Source organism: Euprymna scolopes, chromosome 1, assembly GCF_053919585.1.
Source record: "Euprymna scolopes isolate OS-2025 chromosome 1, ASM5391958v1, whole genome shotgun sequence".
NCBI lineage: Eukaryota > Metazoa > Mollusca > Cephalopoda > Sepiida > Sepiolidae > Euprymna > Euprymna scolopes.
Genome location: NC_136482.1, coordinates 18,027,270 through 18,050,606, shown reverse-complemented (window position 1 = coordinate 18,050,606; position 23,337 = coordinate 18,027,270). Strand labels below are relative to the sequence as shown.

The window sequence follows — 23,337 nt, the reverse complement described above, 5'->3', positions numbered from 1 at the left end:
GAAGTTAGCCGGTATTTTAATAAATAAGCAAAGCAAATTCTAGATACGAAACTAACATAGATTCGAAACAATATAGCTGAAGACTTAGTTGATTAGAAAAATAAATGAAATAAAATTAGGTAATAAAGACATTTTAATTTAATAAATTAGTGAATAATATGAGTAAAACGTAGGTTATTAATGGTAACGTTTAATGATAATTTGATTGAAAATGTTTTTTTTAAATAGAGATACGAAAATAGCTAAATATAAAAATAATCTTTAAAAATCTTTGGAATGATGAAATGTAGGTAAAATATTTTGTAATATTTTTCTTCATTGTTCATTGCTAAAGTGGTTTTATTCAATACGTCAGATGAAAGACTGTTCTCAGGAATATTTATAAACGATATAGGGTCCGAATTTGTCCGAATAGTCTTGAAACAATTTTAACTAACGATGAAATACATTATTTGTTGCTAAAAATCTATTCCTTGATTTCTTGATTTTATTAAAATAATATATAAATGCTCAATTATAAAATATGGTAATTTTGAAGCTTACAGATTAAGTCATCTCATTTTGACTTAAAACTTATTGGTATATGAACGGTTACCGAATTTTCAATTATATAAATCCAATAAAATTCGAACTACTATAAATAAGATTATATATATATATATATATATATATATATATATATATATATATATATATATATATATATATATATATATATATACTTAAGTACATTAACATGGGTACAAGGAGAGATCTCCAAGTAACGCTTTATAGTTTCGCCCGAATGGATCAGAAAGGATTGCAAATGGCAGTGTTATAATGACGAAACTGGTTCACTCATGACCGAAGGTTTCGTTTTTCTGTTTTGGATACTGACTGAGTGAAATTCTGAGAAAGCACATCAAAAGCTATGATGGGTCATTTAATTCCTGGAAAAACTGCATCGAGAATTCTGGTGACGACGTAGAAATATAAAATGTTGAGCACAAAGAGTTGCTCGTAACAGTATAACTCGTAGCACTTCAACATTTTTACTGAAAACATAAGGTGACTTTACGTCTGGAACAACACCCGTGCTTATACAAGTTGTATGCAAATTGTACTATACTTATTTCGATGAAACACAACCGTGTATACATTTTCTAGATTAAATGTTTTTTAATATCATCAGGATTTCTTTGACACTACTTTTCAGCTGTTTTTCTTTCCATTATGTCTATTGTCTATGTAATAACACCTGACATTTGAAAAACAATACTATTTACAAAAAATATATAACAATGAAAAATATGTTCAATAATTATTTTATTCTTCACACGAATAATATATATATATATATATATATATATATATATATATATTCTTGAGATCAGTTAACTACCAGTTTTTTTCTGGTGGTAGTGATACATCTAAAATCACAGTCAAAGTAATATTGAATATGAACTCTTATTTCCTCACCCCTCCCATGTACAGTATGCTCTCTTGGAGCAAGACCATTTCACAATACCATGAAAAAACGAACTTTCTGCTGAGAGCTAAATTCCATTTTCAAGACGCCATGTTTTTTCTTCTTCATAAACCGGAAGTAAATGAGGGTGTGAACGATGGGGGCGTTAGATTTCTTGGCTGACTGGTTACCTTGGAGGGGTGGAGCCGCTTAAACGGATAACGTACTAGAACGCTACGCAGTGTGATTTATCATACAACCGAATAGGTTGCCATGTTTCAAATAATGTCATCAAATTGTATGCTTTGCCATAATCGCCGGAGACAACCTATGCGCATGTATGTGTGTATGCAGGGTTTTTACTGCCTTTCTAATTCTACCACGTGTTAAATTGTGACTACCTGTACATATATTTTAATATATCATATGATTTTCATTCTTATATATATATATATATATATATATATATATATATATATATATATATTTTATTTTGTGTACAGGAAGTTGTTAGATGAGACAAGTCATTGGTACCGTCGGTTTCAAGCCCGATAATTAGGACGGCTTTAGATATCCATATCAAGCTCTCTTGAGCGAATAGTAGATGAGTATTAGCTGAAGAGAGCTTGATATGGATATCCAACACGGTCCTAATTATCGGGCTTGAAACCGACGGTACAAATGACTTGTCTTATCTAACAACTTTCTGTACGCAAAATACAAAATATAAATACGCTCTTATTTTTCGTATTTTCCTTTTAATTTAGCACTAGGCTGGATTTCTTTTTCCAAAAAAAAAACTAATTATATATATATATATATATATATATATATATATATATATATATATATATATATATATAAATATTCAGGCAAACAGTATTAAAAACAACATAGATAACTTGCTTAATGATTCTTTTTTTTCATTTTTTCGATCTTTCGTAAGATTTTTTTTAACTTCAAGATTGAAGGTATTTACAAATGTTCCATGGTTCACACGAGCGCTTTCGATTCTTTCTTGAATCATCATCAGGTGGAGATAAAATATTAAAAATAGAAGTGAAATATATAGTTACGAATGATAAGTACCCGTCGTTGACTGGGTTCAAAAACAGCCTACAGAAAATGGACTGTGATTGATGAAAGTATCATAGGTTAGGAGGGGGTTGTAAAGAGATAGGTTTTAATACTAAAAAATATTACCGTAAGCAAAATATGATGAAAGTAAAGATAATTTTCGCGAAAATATATTTTTTATATCAACTTTGTTTCCATTCGTTGCCAAGAGTGACCAACAAAATGATGTTTCCTTACAAAGAGAAAATGTTATATACATAATAATATAAATATACAAGAAATAAATATTACCATAGTCAATAAAAGTTACTTTTATGTTAGAAAAGTTCATTGGTCTGTATTTTTAAGTAGTTTGTATTTTTTTTTAATTCACGAACCGGTTAAAAAAATCAAAATGGCAGCGACTTTGAAATGGAGAGCCCCGTTTTCAATTTGAAGGAGGGGTACCTGAGCATTCTGTGTTTAAGAGAGTTCTGTCAACGTAAGGAATATGTATAGACATATTTTAATGTTTTCCGTTATTTTGTGGTTGAGGAATATTCGATTATGACATGTGTAGTTTATATAAAAATTCATTGAAGTAGTTATCGCCTCAAACTTCGTTTTAATTTCGGGTCGCTGAAATTATTTCAAGTAAAGAAAATTAAAAACTATTTCAAAACAAAAAAAAAACATGAACTGAAATTTTATTGACTATGGTAAAATTTATTTCGTATATTTATTTCTTACTAAATTATATCGACGAAATATCGAAAAACAAAGAAACAAAAACAGTTTGGAAAATAATGAAGCTTTACTTACTTTAGTAAAATAATCTGAAACAGCAAAATGGGATATGAAAAAAGTAAAAACGTAATTACTTTAGTTTTTTAAAGCAAAGCATCGATATAAATATTAATAAGAAGAAAATGGCGCTCTATTGAAGCAGAACAGCTTCGTCTCAGTTTTACAGTAATGAACGGTGTAGTATTGCGCCGTCGGATTCAGGGTTGTACTATTGTAATATAAAGAACATGCAGAAAGTGTTGTAATCAACTGAATTCCTTCTAGTACACTGGCAAAAAAAGCTTAAACAGATATATACATAAAAACAAAAAAGTGATGTAAATGTTTTTAAAAAGACACGAAATTATAAATAAATAAAAGCTAACGTGAATTAAGATTAAAGTTAAGGAGTTATTGTGGATCCTCACCCTTTTAAAAAACCTTGTTAAACTTTGTGACATATTTACATTCTATGGAGGTCAGGCGCAAACGAACACCCCATAATTTTATTATACCATATTTCTTGAAACAGAAACATAATTATCAAAGTATACGTACGCAGATAGATATGAAAAATCTTTGTTAAAGTTTGTGCAATATTTCCATGGAGTACAGGCGCGAACGCAGACCCCAGAATTTTATTATACCATCCGTATTTAAGTTAAAACATACTTATCAAAGTATTATTATGTACATCTATATCAAAAACCCTTGTAAACGTTTTTCTTTTCATTTTTTGTTTCCATACTTTGTGGACCAGGCGCGAACGCAGACCCCACATTTTTTATGAACCACCGTTCTACCAGACACAAACATACCCATTCTTGTGTCTCGATACTTCTTCTATACTTATATGTAATCAGTTTTTTAAATAGTCAACCATATAGGAGGCTATTCGTGACCAGACATGCACGCACACACACACACACACAATCACACACACAGACGTTCAGCTTTAAACCGCCCTCTTAAGTAAACACGTCATTAAATCTTCACACTAACGTACTGTACTTGCAATAACCCTTATCCCTGAGTGGCTTCCGGGCCTTGATATGTGGTGAACACCGTGTAAAAAATATCGAGATAGATAGATAGATATCACTATAGATAGATATCAAGGAATGACTATATAGTTACACTCCAAGATTCACATATTTTTTTTAATGCAAAACACCTTCTTCATCATGTGAAAATTTCGGTACATTTTTACAAATCCGTTTCGCTATGCTCTGTTGTTATATTAAACGCACATTCAGCTTCTAAACAAAAAGATTGTTATCTACAAAAATTTAGATAAATTTAAAAACATACTTTACCAAAACAATATATATATATATATATATATATATATATATATATATATATATATATATATATATATATATAGAGAGAGAGAGAGAGAGAGAGAGAGAGAGAGGGGTGACCCCAAAAAACGGGACCCAACTCTAATTAGGCCCCGTTTCTTAGTTTTTTGTCCGAATGAAATGAAACTTGGGTCATAACTAGTTTATTATATTTAAAACATCACATGAAACCACTAGGGTATTTGCCCTTTTTTTCTCCGTTCTACAGCATATGTTCTAGATGGCCTCCATTTAGCTTTTGTTTTTTTGGGGGGGTCACCCTATATATATATATATATATATATATATATAATGTTTCCGTAAATGATACAGAAAATTCAGTAGGAATTGTAAGTAGATAATCTACCTGTGTTTCAGAGCAAAAAAAAAAAAAATTAACTAAATATCCCTATTAAAGAATAAGGCGCATTCAAACAATTAAACTACGTTTTTGTTTAGATGAGTAAAGGGATTGGATGGGACGTTTGAGGTGAGGGGAGAGTAAGAGAAAGAATACACTTATTTACAATGCTATTGTTAGAGCGAAATGTCAACTGCCCGCCGACACATCTTACCCTTACGTATCAGACTGTCAGACCTATAAATCAACTTTTACAAAATCTTACGGAAAATCTAATTTTATACGGTGACATCTTAAATTGTGAGATCGTCTGTGTTGAAAATATTTAGAATATGCGTATAAATAATTAATAGAACTTTATACTTGAATAACACTATTCTTATAATATTTAATTAATTAAAATCATGTTCATTTAAAAGTTACTTACTAATTTATCTCTGAAGCGTTATGATAATGCACACGCAGACACTCACAGAAACACACACACACACAGATATATATATGTGTATATATTTGGCATTCAAATTTAAATATGGCATAATAAATTTAAAAATAATTGCAACCTTTTTCCAATTTCAGTTTTTTCATCCAAGTTTTAAAGTTGATAAGTTTTTTTTTTAAAGTTGATAAGTTCTTTTACTTCTGATGATTGAAGGGCGAAATAAATTAAAATAATTGACATAATAATTTAATGAATTATACTGCGCTACGAAACAGGTGCTGTAGAGAATTTTGCATCTCAACGTACTTAAAGAAAGAAAAGGTAAGATGGACAACATCTTGAAATTTTGAATAGAGACGTTTGTCATTTATATTCTACCGCTCCAGAAGATATCTCACTACTGATGCAATTCTCTATCTATATAAAAGTCAAGTACGTCCAAGGATGGAATACTGCTGCCATATCTGGGCAGGAGCTGCTAAAAACAGCTTATCCTGCTTTGACAGAGTACAAAATAGACTTCGTGGCTTAGTTGGGGATGCCCTTTTCTCTACGCTGCAACCTCTCTCCCACAGAAGAGACGTTGCGATCCTATCCTTGTTTTATCGTTATTTCCATGGCAGGTGCTCGTCTGAACTCCAATCTCTGGTCCCCCCTCGCCAATCTTTCACGAAAAACACCCGTCTAGCTGAATCCACCGTGAAAATTTTCCCCCACTCTTTATCTGTGCCTGAATCAAAACGTGGATTCCATGAACAAAGCTTCTTTCTTAGAACTGCACGCCTATGGAACTCTGTTCCGTCTGCCTGCTTCCCACCTGACCACAACTTGGATGTCTTCAAGTCCAACGTTAGCAAATTCCTAATGAACCGCCCTCTTAATAAACACTTTATTAAATCTCCACACTAACGTACTCTACTTGCAATAACCCTTATCCCTGAGTGGCTTCCGGGCCTTGAAAAGTGGTGACCACCGTGTAAAAAAAATATATATATGTATGTATGTATTCTGCCTTCGGTAAGTTTCCAGATTGTTTTCGTATGAGCCAACATGAAATTCTAGTCGCCGTCGAATAATATCCTCCGGTTCCAATGCACTTGTTGTACCGTTATAACAACTTCTGGAAGGCTCCATGGAAGTCCTTTTGTTCGATCCCTCGTCACCCTCTCTTTCCTTTCTTCAATTGTACCATAACAAGAACCTCTAAGATTTTCTTTAAACATAGGAAATAACCGAAAGTCACAGAGAGCAAGGTCTGACTATAGGCAGGGTGAGAAACTGTCTGGATGTCCATTTTGGTCAAATTGTCTGTGACAGAGATGGAGTTGTGAACTGGTCCATTCGCGCAAATTTTTCGTATCTTCGGTTCCGTGCGAATACTTGTGTGTACAGTTCTCACACTGACATCAAAGTGAGAACATATTGTCTATATAAATGCAGGAGGGTCTTTATGCATGTACTTCTTTATTTGGTCAATCAACTCTGGTATTCTTTCCTCATTACCCATCCCACACCTCTCATCATCCCTCACAGACACCTTGCCTTCCTTGAATATCTTATGCCACTCGAAAACTGATGCTCGATTCATGGAAGATGGTCCAAACAGTCTGAAGTATTTCATACAATTTGTGGCATTTTTTCACGGAATTTCATTGCATATCTTTTCTCCAAAGTTTTATGACGTCAAGATTGCATGTTTGAAATTGCCAGCTGTGACAATTTTATTCCAGTTACTGCTGTAGCTGTTCATTTGAACTTAAAAAAAAACAAGTGGTCAGTCCTCGCATGAAATTTATAGAAATAACATACTGAAATTTTAAAAGTCTACAGCAATTTCAAATGCCTGTACAAAAACAAACAAATCTGGAAACTTATTAAAGGCACCTTGTATATACAAGTAAACATGCCTTTATAAACCAGTGTGATCGTCCAAAAACATAGTAAACTATTAGTTTTCATATAACACCTTTTTCCTTTCGACAAATATTCTTGAAACAATATTTTTTCTTATTATAATGGATTATTGCAACCTTGTATTTATTCACATCCTTCGGATGATATTCAGTGACGAATCCAGTAATTTCGGTCCAAGTTTTTCTTCTTTTTTTTTGAATATTTTATGACATAATAACTATTTCCAGATTTTTTAATGTCGAATCCCGTGATTTTGGTAAAAAACGCAAAATTGTCGGAGGAGTTTGGTAGATCTCTCAAGGTCAAATTGTTGAACTTTTACCCCTTAACAGCCAAATTTCTAGCCGAAAACGGATTATAAAGATTTTCCCAAATCTCAGTACCCTGCATATCAAATTTCGAGTCTGTAGACTGAAAATTGACAGAGTTATTGCGTAAGGAAATGTACAGAGATACACAGACAGACCAACAGACACATTCACTTTATATATATATATATATATATATATATATATATATATATATATATATATATATATATATAATCTTTCAAGGATTTATACCTTTAAACTTTTATTCATTGTTTTTGGGTTGTTGTTTTGTAGAAGAATATATTTGCGATCCTTTTAAATATAAAGAACATTGTTGAGGTTTACAGAGGTATTGAAATAGAAATAACAATAATGTTTGGTACATTTTAGGTCGGAAGCCAGTATCGTAAGAAAGCCCGATCTGAATTTACCGAGTACATTATCCATTACACCACGGGTCGTTGCTGTTAAATTTTAATGGTCTTGTAACAATGTATACGTACATAGATATATAATCTGAAACGAGAGTAAGTTTAAAGCTCCAAAATTACATGCTCAGCAATATTTGACATGAGCGGCAAAGTACTTGGTAAATTTTACATATAGTGGGGTGTTTTACTAGGATTAAGAGACGTCGTGGTTATATAGTGTTTATCGATTATAATCGAATACTTCACGAATTTTATTGGGCTCAGCCAATCAGAACGCCGCAGAGATTAAATTCATAATTTTTAATTCATCGTATTACTGGTACAAAAGTCTACTGCAATCGCCAGGTATGAGAGTAATTACTTTGGGTTAATTACTGATAACATGGGCTGTGACAAGAGAATCGTCTTTTCATTATTTTGACTCTCGAGTATATATCAGTTAATATCTTATTTGCTTTTATATACAGTGATGTGGTTCTCGATTGCTTAACTGTGTAACTGTGTCGGATATATTATTCGAGAGTCAAAAGAATGCTAGGAATATTCCCTTGTCATAGCCCTACTGATAACATACCTACTACAAAGAGAAATAGATTCACTATAACGCGTGTACGTGTACGTATCTTCACACTAGAAAACTAACAAGACTTTGGTTTTAAAATGTGTCAATATTCATGCCTTCGCGTGTGGTTTGTTTTATTGCTTGAACTTGCTGTGTCCAGGACTCCCGTCTCTTTTCTATTCCACTCTGCTTTGTCTTGACGTTGTCTGTGTCTACCTATGTCTGTGTTGCGGGGGAGTGATCAGGGCTTCCCGGCAGGGTTCTTCCCTTATAATTAGCTGCGAGCCATCCTAAACACATTTTTTCTTTTTTCATTTCTGGCTTCCTTTTATCCTTTCCTCCGATGAAAATACTTTCTGCGTAATTGAAGATTTTTTTGTTTGCCTTGTCTTCTGATGCTCTTGACGACCGGGACAGATTCATCCGCCCGTCTACAAAACATCAGACTTTATAGCAGGGGTTGCTCACGGTGAAGTGGTGATGCCGGGCCGGATGAAATCTGGTTGGCGTGGGGTTCCGAGAGAATTAAGCCCTAAAGGCGTGAAAAGGTAAAGCAAATGTAAAGAAATTGAAAAGCCTGTAAAGAAATGAAAAATAAAACTAAAAATGTAGGAAAGAACGGAAGAAGAAGAAGAATGAAAGGAATAGAATAAGAGCAGACGGAGACAAGAGAGGAGAAGAGGGAGGAGGATTAGAAGAAGTATAACAAGGAGAATGAGAAAAAAGAAAGAAAATTGAAACAAAAAATAATTTTAAAAAAATAAAAGAAAATGTAAAACTGAAAGAAAGAAAAGAAGAATGAAAAGAAGAAGAATGGGGAGCAAATAAAAACAAATACGTGAGCGGAATTCACCCTAAGCGGGTTGAATCAGCTTTCCTCAAAGGGGGAAGTGTCTAGGGAAGATCAAATTCAAGAGTGATCCCCAGTCGCATGTATATCCCAATTATGGTAAATGACGTCGTTTTGTTTGTGCAGTCTATGCAGAAAGGTCAACGTCCTCCTACATACAGCGCCTGGTATCCCTCAGTGGTCATTCATCTACTACTTACCAGACTACTTGTTTCTTAACTCCGATGATCTAACGAACATCGGTGTGTCAACGTGATTATGCGGTATAAGAATGAGGGTTAGAAGGAAAAAAATGAATAAGGGTACAAGAAGAAATAGTAGAAGAAGAAGAAGAAGAAGAAGAAAACGAGCAAGAAGGGAATGCTTAAATCGATGAAAAGAACTAGGAAAATATAATCCAATAAAAAGAGAGCATGCGAAAAAAAATAACAGAGATTCCAGAAAAGTATCCGTGGAAAAGCAAAAGAAGGATTTAATGATGAAGAAAGAAACGTTTTTGAGGAATTGAATAAAAAAAATATTCAATATATTTTGCGGTAGGAGAAAATCAAACGAAAATGATAAAACAAAAAAGAAAAAGAAGCAGTAGTACAGAACAAAAACGAAAATAAAAACGGAGAAAAAATATACGAACACGCAGGAGAAAAAAAAGGGGGAACAGAAAGATGAGAAAATGATGCTGGAATTGATGAAAAAAATCTAAAATGATGATACAGAAATTTGAAAATAAATTAAAAGCAGTGAATGAAAAGGAAAATAAGTAGAAAAAAGAGTAAATAAGAAAACAAAAGAAACAGAAAAAGAGAAAGAACAACAAAAGAACATATATATAAAACAAAAGAACGTATATTAAAGACAAAAGAAAACATATATAAAAACCCCCAAAAGCATATATTAAAAAACAAAAGAACATATATTTAAAATAAAAGAATGCATAATAAAAACAAATGAACATATATTAAAAACAAAAACATATTAACCACAAAAGAACGTATAATAAAAACAAAAAATATTTATATTAAAAACAAAAGAAAATATATCAAAAACAAAAGAAAATAGATTAAAAACAAAAGAACGTATAATTAAAAACATATATTAAAAATAAAAGAACATATATAAAAACAAAAGAACATATATAAAAACAAAAGAAAGTATAATAAAACAAATGAAAGTATAATAAAAACAAAAAACATATATTAGAAATAAAAGAACATATATGAAAAACAAAAGAACATATATTAAAACAAAAGAATGTATAATAAAAACAAAAAACATATACTAAAATACAAAAACGTATAATTAAAACAAAAAACATATATTAAAAATAAAAGAACACATATTAAAAAGAAATAAACATATATTAAAAAATAGAACGTATAAAAAACAAAAGAAGATATATGAAACACAAAAGAGAATATACTAAAAACAAAAGAACGTCTAATAAAAACAAAAAATATATACTAAATAATAAGAACATATATTACAAACACAAACATATATTAAAAACAAAAAAAAACATATAATAAAAAGAAAAGAACATATATTAAAAACTAAAAAACGTATAATAAAAACAAAAACATAAATAATAGAAAATATATAAAAATAAAAGAACATATATTAAAAACAAAAGAACATACAATTGAAGCAAAAAACATATATTAAAAACAAAAAGACATACATTAAAAACAGAAGAACATATATTAAAAACAATAGAACGTATAATAAAAACAAAAAAATATATATTAAAAATAAAAGAACATATATTAAAAACAATAGAACGTATAATAAAAACAAAATGACGTATAATAAAAACAAAAACATATATTAAAAATAAAAGAACGTACAAATAAAACAAAATAACATATATTAAAAACAAAAGAACATATATTAAAAACAAAAGAACATATATTAAAAACAAAAGAACATATATTAAAAATAAAAGAACATATATTAAAAACAAAATAACATATATTAAAAACAAAATAACATATATTAAAAACAAAAGAACATATATTAAAAACAAAAACATATATTTAAAATAAAAGAATGTATAATAAAAACAAAAGAAAATATATTAAAAACAAAGAACATATATTAAAAAGAAAAAAACATATATTAAAAACAAAGGAACACATATTAAAAACAAAGAACATATATTAAAAATAAAATAACATATATTAAAAACAAAAACATATATTAAAAACAAAAGAACATATATTAAAAAAAAAAAAACATATATAAAAACAAAACAACAAAATAAACAGACGCTCCTGAGAGAAAAAAGGCCAAAATCAGAAAATGCGGAACACTGTGTACGCAAAAGACAACGAATTTTAATATAAAATAAAAAAAAATAAAATTGAAAGGTGAATAACTGAAATATTTAAAAAAAAAAAAAGATAAAAATAAAAAAGGACAATATCATTTTAAAGATGAAATATAAAATTACAATAATTAAATAGATAAAACTGAAATAAAATTTTAAAAAATGCTGTAGCAATAGCCAGCGGCTAAAAAAAAACGAGAGGCGAATGAAATCGTCAAAAAACAAGGAGAATAACAAACAAAAGCGAAGTCATTGTTTCGAATGAGTTTGACTTTCGAGTATGTCATACGTCTAGGCCATGCCACAATTCCCTCCAGCGTGTCGACGGTGGAGATTTAAGAATGAAACAAAGGGGAGAATAAAACAAGAAAAAGATCGAGAGATTCCCTGTAAACGTTAGGCCGAGGAGTCTATACTTCTTTTAAACTCCTCGGCCTTACGTTTACAGGGAATATGAACTGGAATAGATACATTGAGAGCATTGCCAAGGCTGCTGCAAGAAAGGTTAGCTCCCTCTACCATGCTAGAAAACTACTTACGCCTGACAGTATCCTATACATCTATAAGGCAACCATTCGCCCATGTATGGAGTACTGTTGTCACATCTGGGCTGGCGCATCTGCTGCTTGTCTCTCGCTCCTGGACAGGGTTCAAAAGAGAGTCGCCAACCTGATAGGTCCTGAACTGTCATCTAGGCTTCAACCTCTGTCCCATCGACGAGATGTTGCACCCCTCTGCCTGTTCTACAAATACTTTAATGGTGAATGCTCTGACGAACTGCAAACACTTGTACCTCCCCGACGTAACTACCCCCGACAAACCCGACAAGCTACTAAGTCTCATCACTTTACAGTAGAGATCCCTAGGTGCAAGAAAGCCTTTTACTCCAATAGTTTCTTCTCCAGAACTGCGGGTCTTATGAACTCCCTTCCGGGATTCTGTTTTCCCAACTGCAATGATATGCAGAAGTTCATGTGTAATGTTAACAAACATCTTTCTACTCATCTCCCTTCATAATGACCCCGCTAATTAAGTCCCTAATAGTAGCCCCCTGCTTCCAAGTGGCACTGTGCCTTGTTTGGGGTGAAAATTGAATTAAAAAGAAAAAGAAGAAAAGGCTGGAATTTATCTTAGTCAAGTGAAAATAGAGGATAGACAGTAGTACCGATAATCTGAAGTGCATCCTGAAATAGTATTACGAAATAGAATTTTTTTTTAGAAACTTTCAGTTTAATCAACTAATCTTGGACAAAAAGAAAGGTAGGCTTGATAGTTTTGTATGGATACATTAATTTTATTTATTTTTTACATATTGGTCACCACTTATCAAAGCTCGGAAGCCACTCGGGGCTAAGGGCAATTGCGTGTACAGTAATCAATGGGATAGTATCGTAGTAATCGTTAGTATTGGAGATTTTATAAAGGGGGCGGTTCATCAGGAATTTGTTTATGTTGGACATCAAAGTTGTAGTCAGATGGGAAACAGGTAAACGGAAGAGAGTTCCACAGGCGTGCACTTCTAAGAAAGAAGCTTTTTTCATGGAATCTACGTTTTGATTTAGGCACAGATAAAGAGTGGGGAAAATTATTGACAGTGGTTTCAGGCAGACGAGTGTTTATCGTGAAAGATTGGAACTCAGACGAGCACTTGCCATGGAAATAACGATAAAACAAAAACAGGCTCACAATGTCTCTTCTGTGGGAGAGAGGTTGCAGGGAAATGAAAAGGGCACCCCCCACTAAACCACGAAGTCTATTTTGTACTCTGTCAATGCAGGATAAGCTGTTTTTAGCAGCTTCTGTCAAGATGTGGCAGCAGTACTCCATCCTTGGACGTACCTGGCTTTTATATAGATAGAGAATTGCATCAGTAGTGAGATATCTTCTGGAGTGGTAGAAGGACACCACCATTTTCCCATTACAAAGCTCTTAGTCTGGAAAGGAAAGACACTCTTCGGAAAATAGCAGTGTGTATATAAAAGTTGAGACCTTGTTTACTCACAATATTTTGAAGCATTTGAAAGTCTATTCTATTCAATATTGTGTACGTAGGGTTATTATTAGTTTTATTCGGTTGGGTTAAATTTTAAAACCGTCTTCTTTACGTGTAAAGTAAATCTTGAGAGATTTTCTTCTATTCATCGAAATATATACCGTATCGTAGGGTTTTAAAGGTGCGTTTAATGTATTTGATTACCCCATTACATGTTCTCATATACTGAGAGCTCTGCGGTAAAATCCGATTACACTGCCTATTTTTTATTATATACATATATATATATATATATATATATATATATATATATATTTTGTGTACAGAAAGTTGTTAGTTGAGACAGGTCATTGGTACCGTCGGTTTCAAGCCCGATAATAAGGCCCGTTTAAGGTATCCTTATCGAGCTCTCTTCAGCCAATATTCGTCTATCTTATAACCGGAAGTGTGAAGTATATATACCTCGCGAATCCACGTTCAAATCTCGTTTTGTTTAACCCCCCCCTTTTTTTTTTTTTTTTTTTATCTATATCTATATATATATCTATATATATATATATATATATATATATATATATATATATATATATATATATATATATATATATATATATATATCGGGTAATGTAATACCTAATTTTCAACTTTGAATTATTTAAATTTAAGATCTAATTTCGAAAAAATGTTTTTTTTATATGAATCGATTTTAATTTGAACCCCATTTAATTTTAAAATCTCTTTCCTTATGTGTAAAAACTTTAAAATCTGTATTGGTATCGGTTAAAAACTTAAAAATTCGTTTAATTATATCGAACATTTAAAAATTTCTAAAAATACGTTTAAAGTTTTAAAAAATATATTTTTAATTATATCGAATCACGTTTAAAAATTTCGAAATACGTTTAAAAATTATTTTTTAAAAACCCAAATCTTTCAAGGTTTGGGGAAGTGAGTATTTATCTATCCTAAGTGATTTCCCTAGTTTATTAACATTATTATATTTTTCTATAGTTTTAAATTCGAAATAGATTATAAATTACATTTATAAAATATAACATATATATGACATTAATTAAAAATCTATAATATAATTGCGATTAAAATCCAAGTTTACCGACTAATTATTTATGTATTTACAATTTTTTTCCTTATATATATATATATATAAAAAACAACATCTAAGTGTTGTTCTTAGCGAACATTAGCCAAAGGATTTCACGGCTTTCTTCGAACGCTGAAGTGTTCGAGAAAGCAGCACCATATTATAATGACGCACTGCATCAAAGTGGGTTCAATGAAAACATAAAATTTCAACAAACCCAGAATAAAGAAAATATAAAACGAAAGAGGAAACGGAAAATAATCTGGTTCTTACCTCCGTTTTCATTGAACACTAAAACTAGAGTAGGGCATTGTTTTCTTAGCCTTCTAGACAAACATTTTCCAAGAACACATAGACTACATAAACTTTTTAATAGAAACACGGTGAAAGTTAGTTACTCGACAGCTCCATCAATAAAGTCGATAATATCCAAAGAACCAAAAAAGATAGATAACGCAGGCTGCTCTTGCAGGACCAAAAATAGCTGTCCATTGGAGGGTAATTGTAAAGCTGAATCCCTTGTCTATGAGGCCACAGTAACGGAACAATCCACAAATATACCGGAAATATATATAGGTATGACAAAAGGCCAATTTAAACAAAGATATTATGCACATATGAGCTCCTTTAGAGCTAAAACAAGGATGAATACAGCATTAGCTACCCGCGTGTGGGAGCTTAAAGAAAAAAATACACCCTTTTCCATAAAATGGAGAAAAATAGAGCATAGACCAGCCTACGCCCCGGAATTAAGTCAATGCTCACTCTGTAACGCAGAGAAATACCACATCCTCCGGTCCATTCATGACCCAAAAATAAAATGTTTAAATGTGAGGAGTGAAGCTTTGAAAAGTTGCATACATAGAAGGAAGGGTCTCCTAATAAATTGGATCAATGAAAAGAACAACACTTAGATGTTGTTTTATATATATATATATATATAAGGAAAAAAATTGTAAATACATAAATAATTAGTCGGTAAACTTGGATTTTAATCGCAATTATATTATAGATTTTTAATTAATGTCATATATATATATATATTATATTTTATAAATGTAATTTATAATCTATTTCGAATTTAAAACTATAGAAAAATATAATAATGTTAATAAACTAGGGAAATCACTTAGGATAGATAAATACTCACTTCCCCAAACCTTGAAAGATTTGGGTTTTTAAAAAATAATTTTTAAACGTATTTCGAAATTTTTAAACGTGATTCGATATAATTAAAAATATATTTTTTAAAACTTTAAACGTATTTTTAGAAATTTTTAAATGTTCGATATAATTAAACGAATTTTTAAGTTTTTAACCGATACCAATACAGATTTTAAAGTTTTTACACATAAGGAAAGAGATTTTAAAATTAAATGGGGTTCAAATTAAAATCGATTCATATAAAAAAAACATTTTTTCGAAATTAGATCTTAAATTTAAATAATTCAAAGTTGAAAATTAGGTATTACATTACCCGATATATATATATATATATATATATATATATATAGATATATATACAGATATAGATAAAAAAAAAAAAAAAAAAAAAAAAGGGGGGGGGGGGGTTAAACAAAACGAGATTTGAACGTGGATTCGCGAGGTATATATACTTCACACTTCCGGTTATAAGATAGACGAATATTGGCTGAAGAGAGCTCGATAAGGATACCTTAAACGGGCCTTATTATCGGGCTTGAAACCGACGGTACCAATGACCTGTCTCAACTAACAACTTTCTGTACACAAAATATAAGTACGCTCTTAAAATTTGGATTTTCCTTTTAATTGAGCACTCTGCTGGAATTCTTTTTCCAAAAAAACTAATCATATATATATATATATATATATATATATAAATATATATGTATATATATATGTGCATATTTTCTATGGACATGGAAATACCTCTATATTTTAATGGTACTAGCTCATAAAAGAGAGTTCCCCCCCCCCTTAAGAAACAGGCTAATAAACACATACTCTAATAAAGGCAGAGAAACTCGTGGAAAATTGTGTATCTGCCCATTCTGTCGGTAAATATAATATGCAGGATTTTTTTTTTCTCAAAACGAACAGATGCTACATATTTATCATCCTCCGAAGCCGAATAAATGTGTCTTTGTCTTTAAGATATTCACGCCGATTCCACAGTTATTTTGTTTAGCTTTAAAAGTCTTAAATTTAAATAACAGAGTATTCTTTATACGTGGGTCTCTTTTTTCCTCGCTTCTTTGATAGTCGTTTCCTTTTTTCCTGATTTTCGATTTTTTAAATGTCGAAAAACATACAAATGGCGTTCGTTGGGGGTTTCTTAAATGTTTTATTTTTAAAGTAAATTTCTCAGAAGCATGAGACTAACATTCTCTTGCTAATTATCTATTGATTTAACTTCTGAACTGTAATGAGTGTAATACTGATAAAGATATCGTTGAAACATTTCGTCCTTTTATCAAAGTTTTTACGACATTAGAGACAATGTGTCTCGTGCGCGCTTCCACAGACAGAACGGCATTATCGGCAATGTCTTTGTCGTGTGGCTTCCACAAACATACTAATTTACACATCTTTGTTTTTCTTCAACTCAAATAAACGTGACGGTATTCTCCATCGCAATTCCTAACTGTTTCGTACACTTTGTTTTATTTATACCTTGCATGTCAGACATGCTTGATCCAAACCTGAGAATGATTCAGCTTTGTAAATCTATCCACCCCATAGGCCTTGAGCCCCGGAGGGGCATAGGCCATCTACAACTTTTGTGGATGATTTTCTAGCGAGGAGTTCTTTTTACGGGGTTAGGGTGCTGTCCCAACGCCCAACCTTCCCAGAAGGTACATACAACGCCTAGCCTTCCCAAATGGTCACCCATCTGGTACTGACCAGGCTCAACGTTGCTTAACTTCGGTGATCTGGCGAGAACCGGTGTGTCAACGTGATGGTGCCGTACCTTTTGCAAATCTATGGTTATTATAATGCACTCAGTCTGACTCTTGTGAAAATCCACACTAGGTAATTCAATCGCTCTTGACGGAGAGGTACTACAATATTACAAAGATATATTGTAAATAATCAGAAGATAATATGCAAATATTTTCCAGCATAGCATTAAATTCTTTCTAATGGGTCGTTAGGCAGAGGTTCACTCCTCGGTTTGATCATACCAAAGGCTAAAATAATGGTAAGGGATGCTCTCTCGTTTTACAAGTAGAGTAAAACTGGTAAACGTCCATAAATTTTAGGAAGTAGCCAAATAAAGAGAGAGCTTTCAGGTCATTCTAGACTACAGACGATTAATTCATTTTTTTTTTTATTTTACAAATCAGAAAGTTGTATGTAATCATTATTTCTAACACGTTATTAAGTGTAGATGCTTGTAAAATGTATGCTGTTTTCGTATGGCGACACTGGCGACAGGTTAACGCTTAATATTTTAAAGATTTCCGTTCGTGCCGTTCATCTTTTAGGTTGGCTTCCGTTAAGGAAGGCTTTTAAGAGGTCTTTATGATTGTCTCTGTGGACATTTCGTCTGAACTCATTGTCTTGTCGCCTTCAACTACTCTTTCTATTCTCTTTTAGATCGGCTTTTAACCAAATGATTTGTAGCCTAAAAACATAATTATAATTAAAAATGAACCCAATTTCGGAGGTCAATGATGATAGGCAAGCTGGTAGTCAGAGCAAGTAAGAATCTATCTAGTGTTTGGTGTGGTGTCGGTAATTATTGTCATTGTTTTCTGCTGGCAGGGCGCTTGGACTTTAAACCTGGGAGGTTTGAATGAAATGAAGTAAAAAAGGACAACACCATATCAGACTATAGGCGCTTCCATAGAACGAGATGGTAAATGTGAGCTCATAACAAAATGGGCAGAGTGATAATTTTCATTTGAACATCGCTCCATTTACTGACTTCCTGTTTCAAGGCATTACATCCGCGTCACAAGAGAAAGAGTGATGTTGAATAAGAAAATGACAGGTTATAAAGAATAACAGACATAGAAAGCGAGAAAAGGAAGCATAGGCGAGAAAACGAAAGAAAATACAGTGATAAATTGAAGAAAGACGGAAAGTTAATACGGAACAGATTAAGAAGAGATGATCGCGAAATAAACTAGTTATGCAGAAATAATTTTATAAATATGTTAAAAGACAAAGATACACTTAATTATTTTCAAACAGCTATACATGCGTAGTATCTGTTCGTTACGGTGAAACAACATCCCCATGCCTTTCTTATTCTGTTCATATTTCGCGAAGGGTGTATTATATCGCTTATATATTTTATATCTATAGCATAGATATATATGTACACACACACACACACACACACACACACATATATATATATATATATATATATATATATATATATATATATATAAAGTTTATATATGGAGAGATATAAACTGATATATATATATATATATATATATATATTATTGGTTTTAGTGATATGCTTTGAATGAATTCAATTATTTACGAAAGTGAATTTTTACCTAAATGCGAGTTGTGAATAATTTTCCCTTTTAACCAATTTGGTATCCCCACATCGGGAGCGGTATATATATTATTTTTATTAAAATATATTTTTTTAAAATAATATATAAATATATATATATAAGTATATATATATATATATATATATATATATATATATAGTTAATTAATATATCTATCAATCTATCTCTCACTCTCTATATATGCAAACATATATATAAGCATGTATATATGTGTGTGTATACACCCATATATATGTGCATATATTGACTACGCAAGTAGCACATCACACTTTTTATACGTTTAGTTTGTTTTGATGAGTAAATAACGTGTAAATACACATATACACACATATGCACACACACACACATATATATATACATATAACTATATATGTGTGTATATATCTTATATATATATATATATATATATATATATATATATATGGTGTGCTTCAAGTTGAAATGCAAAATGTTTATTTAAACTGCCAACATATTTTATTACTTTTGCAAATTTATTCATATCTTTAAATGGTCACCCATCTTAATTTAATTCTTAAATATTTGTCAATAGCTTTAATCGTAGGGAAGACGGTTGTACTACTAAATGAGTTTCTTTCAATTTAAGCTGATGGGAATCAAATCATTTTTTTTTTAATATTTGAAAATACTACATATTTCGTACAATAAAATACTTAATAGAGAATTGACTCTGTAATAGTAAATATTTCGACGGATCAAGGTCGGACTCTCCCTACTTGTTTATAATAACCCTAAGATGCAAGTGAACTGGAAGAAAACAGAATAAAAAGACGAATAAGGATAATCGGAGAGAAAACCGAAAAAAAAAACGTAAAGAAAAAACAAGATAAATAAAAAAGTAAAAAAGAAAAAAAAGAAAACGTAGTGTATGCGTAGAGCGAAGGGAAAAGTTAACGTTAGAACTTGAGAGGGGAGAAAAAGAAGTTTCAAGAGGATTTGGCGCGGAAAGAAAAACGTGTAAACAAAATAAATATAGACAAAGGAAAGGCTCAGCACCTCTGGCTACACATGTAAATGGAACTTGGTTTGACTTCCTGGGTTTTCTCGAAGAGGAAAGAAAGTCAAAAGAGATTGGACGGTGGAGGAGGAGCGTTTGCCGGCCGAAACAGAACTCATACCCCGGCTAAAGAGCAGCCTCGGCTAATACTTTCTCAGGTTTGTAATTAGTCTCCCACCTACTTCGGTTCGAATCAATGGCGTCCTTTTTTTATCGTTCGAAGTGAAGCACTTCATTGGAGCCAAGGCAAAATACGTGCACTTAGCGAAAATTCCGGAATTCTTTGGAATCAACAATCCCACACATCTGCTTCCTTCTGGCATAGACAGTTACAAGAAAACAGGTAAATAAGAAGTAAGAACGGATACAAAAACAGTCGTGCAATTCGCGCTTACCAACTGAATTGGATCTGTTCCGACTTTGAATGCGCTTATCTGTTTCTTACACACGACAAATTGTGCAGATCGTCAAGACTACAGAAATATATACGCGATATGACGGTGTATAAGTGGTAATTGAAATGGATTGCCAACCTGAGCTTGCCAAGTTCGACTCCGGTTCGTTCTGGGAAACTTTCACTCGGAGAATTTCGTAACTACGATCTCTCCCGTAATTACTAAATATCTTTTTAGAAAGAATTTTAACGAAGAATATATAGTTAAAATGATGACCAATATTAACCATCTAATTAATTCCTCCAAAATAATAAAAGATGCCCATCAACAACAACAACCACAAACACATTTTAAAAGCATTCTTCTTCGACAAATAGTTGATAACTCTTATAATGATGCCTTTATAAGGGTTCCATAGCGAAGCAAGGATTTCGAAATCACGTACCACACATCTTCACTGACGGTTTCCAGGAAAAGTCTCCGCATGCATGCATAGAAATAAAATTATATAGTCATGATTGTCGTTGACTGTGTTATTTGTGTTCTTTGTGTGCTGGGATATTGACTGACTTTTACTAGTACCGTTCGGAAACTTGTGAATAAATTCATATGCAATAAAACTAAGACTTGATATAAAAGTTCAGAATTATAGTTTATTTTAACTGAGATTTCACCACTTATTAAAGCCTAAAAGCCAACCGAGGATAAAGGGTAAATGAGCACCAGTTAGGCAGTAAGATGACACCGTAACACCGTAATAAGTATTTATGATGGTGGTAATTGGAGAGAATTAGATTATGTAAGAAGGCGATAAAACAAGCAAATTGTTTTTATTGGATTTAAAGGAGTCAGCTTGAACTCAGATCCGCTGCATCATGGGCTACAGACTTGACCACCGATTATCGAGGACAGAATCCATACTAGGATGAGTGTTAATGAGATAGAGATGATTGTCAATAAAAAGATGGGGTACATTATTGAAGTACTATCATTTATCAATATATGTAAGAATGGAGGGTGCAATTTATGGTAAAAAAATTTGTTGATATTGGATATGAAGACGACCAATTTGTAATTAACCATAAATCAGTCCTACCGTAATATATTCTGGAAATGGGAAATGTTTGCATAGATTTATTTATGGAATTATAATTCTAGTGGGACTAGGTAATGTTTCGGAAAACGTTTAAATAAACGAGCTGGAATTAAGCAGAATTAAAGGATTGAACTATACAAACGACGGCACAGATCAAACAAGTAAATATTATTAAGAAAAATTTTACTTGTGCGATAACACATCCACATAACTCGATGACACTGACAAAACTCAAGTTCTAATGAAAGTGTTTGCAGTAAAAATAAATAGATAGAAACTGATCTCGGACAGAACGCACACTGGGTAGGTATATAAAGAAATCCAGTTTCAGGAAATTAACTTTCCTCATTGAATTTTAATTTAATTTAAATTTTTAAGTATAGAGAGAAAATGGGAACTTATTAATAGTAGTTGTCGCTAGACCATTTTCGTTGCTAATATGTTACAAGGAATAACCATAAATTGTCGACTACGCCAGAAATTTCGGCCTGCTTCCAGCTATTTTTTTGTGTTCATGTTCATTGCTTTTGGGTGACGCTTTATCGCATCCTTGTAGCGGAGTTTCTGCCCACCAATTTCTCTACCCATTTTCCAATTCTCCATTCAATGGGATTTTTGGGATGCGATTGTTTTCTACTTTGGCCACATGTCCAGTCCATCGTATTTGTGTGGTGGCAAGTACGGCTTCTGTGCTGTCTCTTGAGTATTTAAAATTTTATATGAACTCGTTCCATTTAATTTTCCTTATTTTACTTACGTGGCGCTGTATTGCTTCCAACATCTTTATGTGGTCCCTGTACAACGTGTAGGTTGTACTTAATGTAGGTAATAACACTGTTTTATAAACTTCGCATTTTGTTTCTAGTCTAATGCCGTTCCTTAACCATAATCGTTTTTCTAGTTTCCTGAACGAACATAAACACTTTGGATGCGAAAGCTAATCTCCTTGTCTGCAAGGCCGTTGATAATCAGTGCTCTTCCCAGATACTTAAAGTCTGGTACCACTTTTAATTCCTCGCCGTTTATCATGATTGATAGATCTCGTGTGTGTATATTGTCAGGGGTTGGTTGGTATATTACCTCAGTTTTACCTGTATTTATCTGAAGACTGATTTTTTTTGCCCTTGTACAAAACGAGTTTACCATGTATTGAATTTGGTCCGCGCAATTTCCATCAAGGCCATTCTGCAAATAGCAGTTCTTTTATCACTAGTGTCAAGTCGAAAAGTTTTTTGTCAAATCCTGAGCGAATAAAGACGCCTTCGTCCGTGCCATAAAGATGTAGGAAGCAATACAACAGCGCTACATAGGTTAAATAAGAAAAATAGTACTGTGGTTAAGATAAGAGCAAAAAGCGTTGCTGCAAGTACACATCGTAGCTTTG

The 23,337-nt window shown here is 32.0% G+C and overlaps 1 pseudogene; it reads right to left on the bottom strand.

Annotated features, from left to right (window-relative positions):
- Positions 1 to 17,762: 17,762 nt before the first annotated feature.
- LOC145283788 (5S ribosomal RNA) lies at positions 17,763 to 17,879 on the bottom strand (annotated as a pseudogene).
- Between the last annotated feature and the right edge of the window lie 5,458 nt (positions 17,880 to 23,337).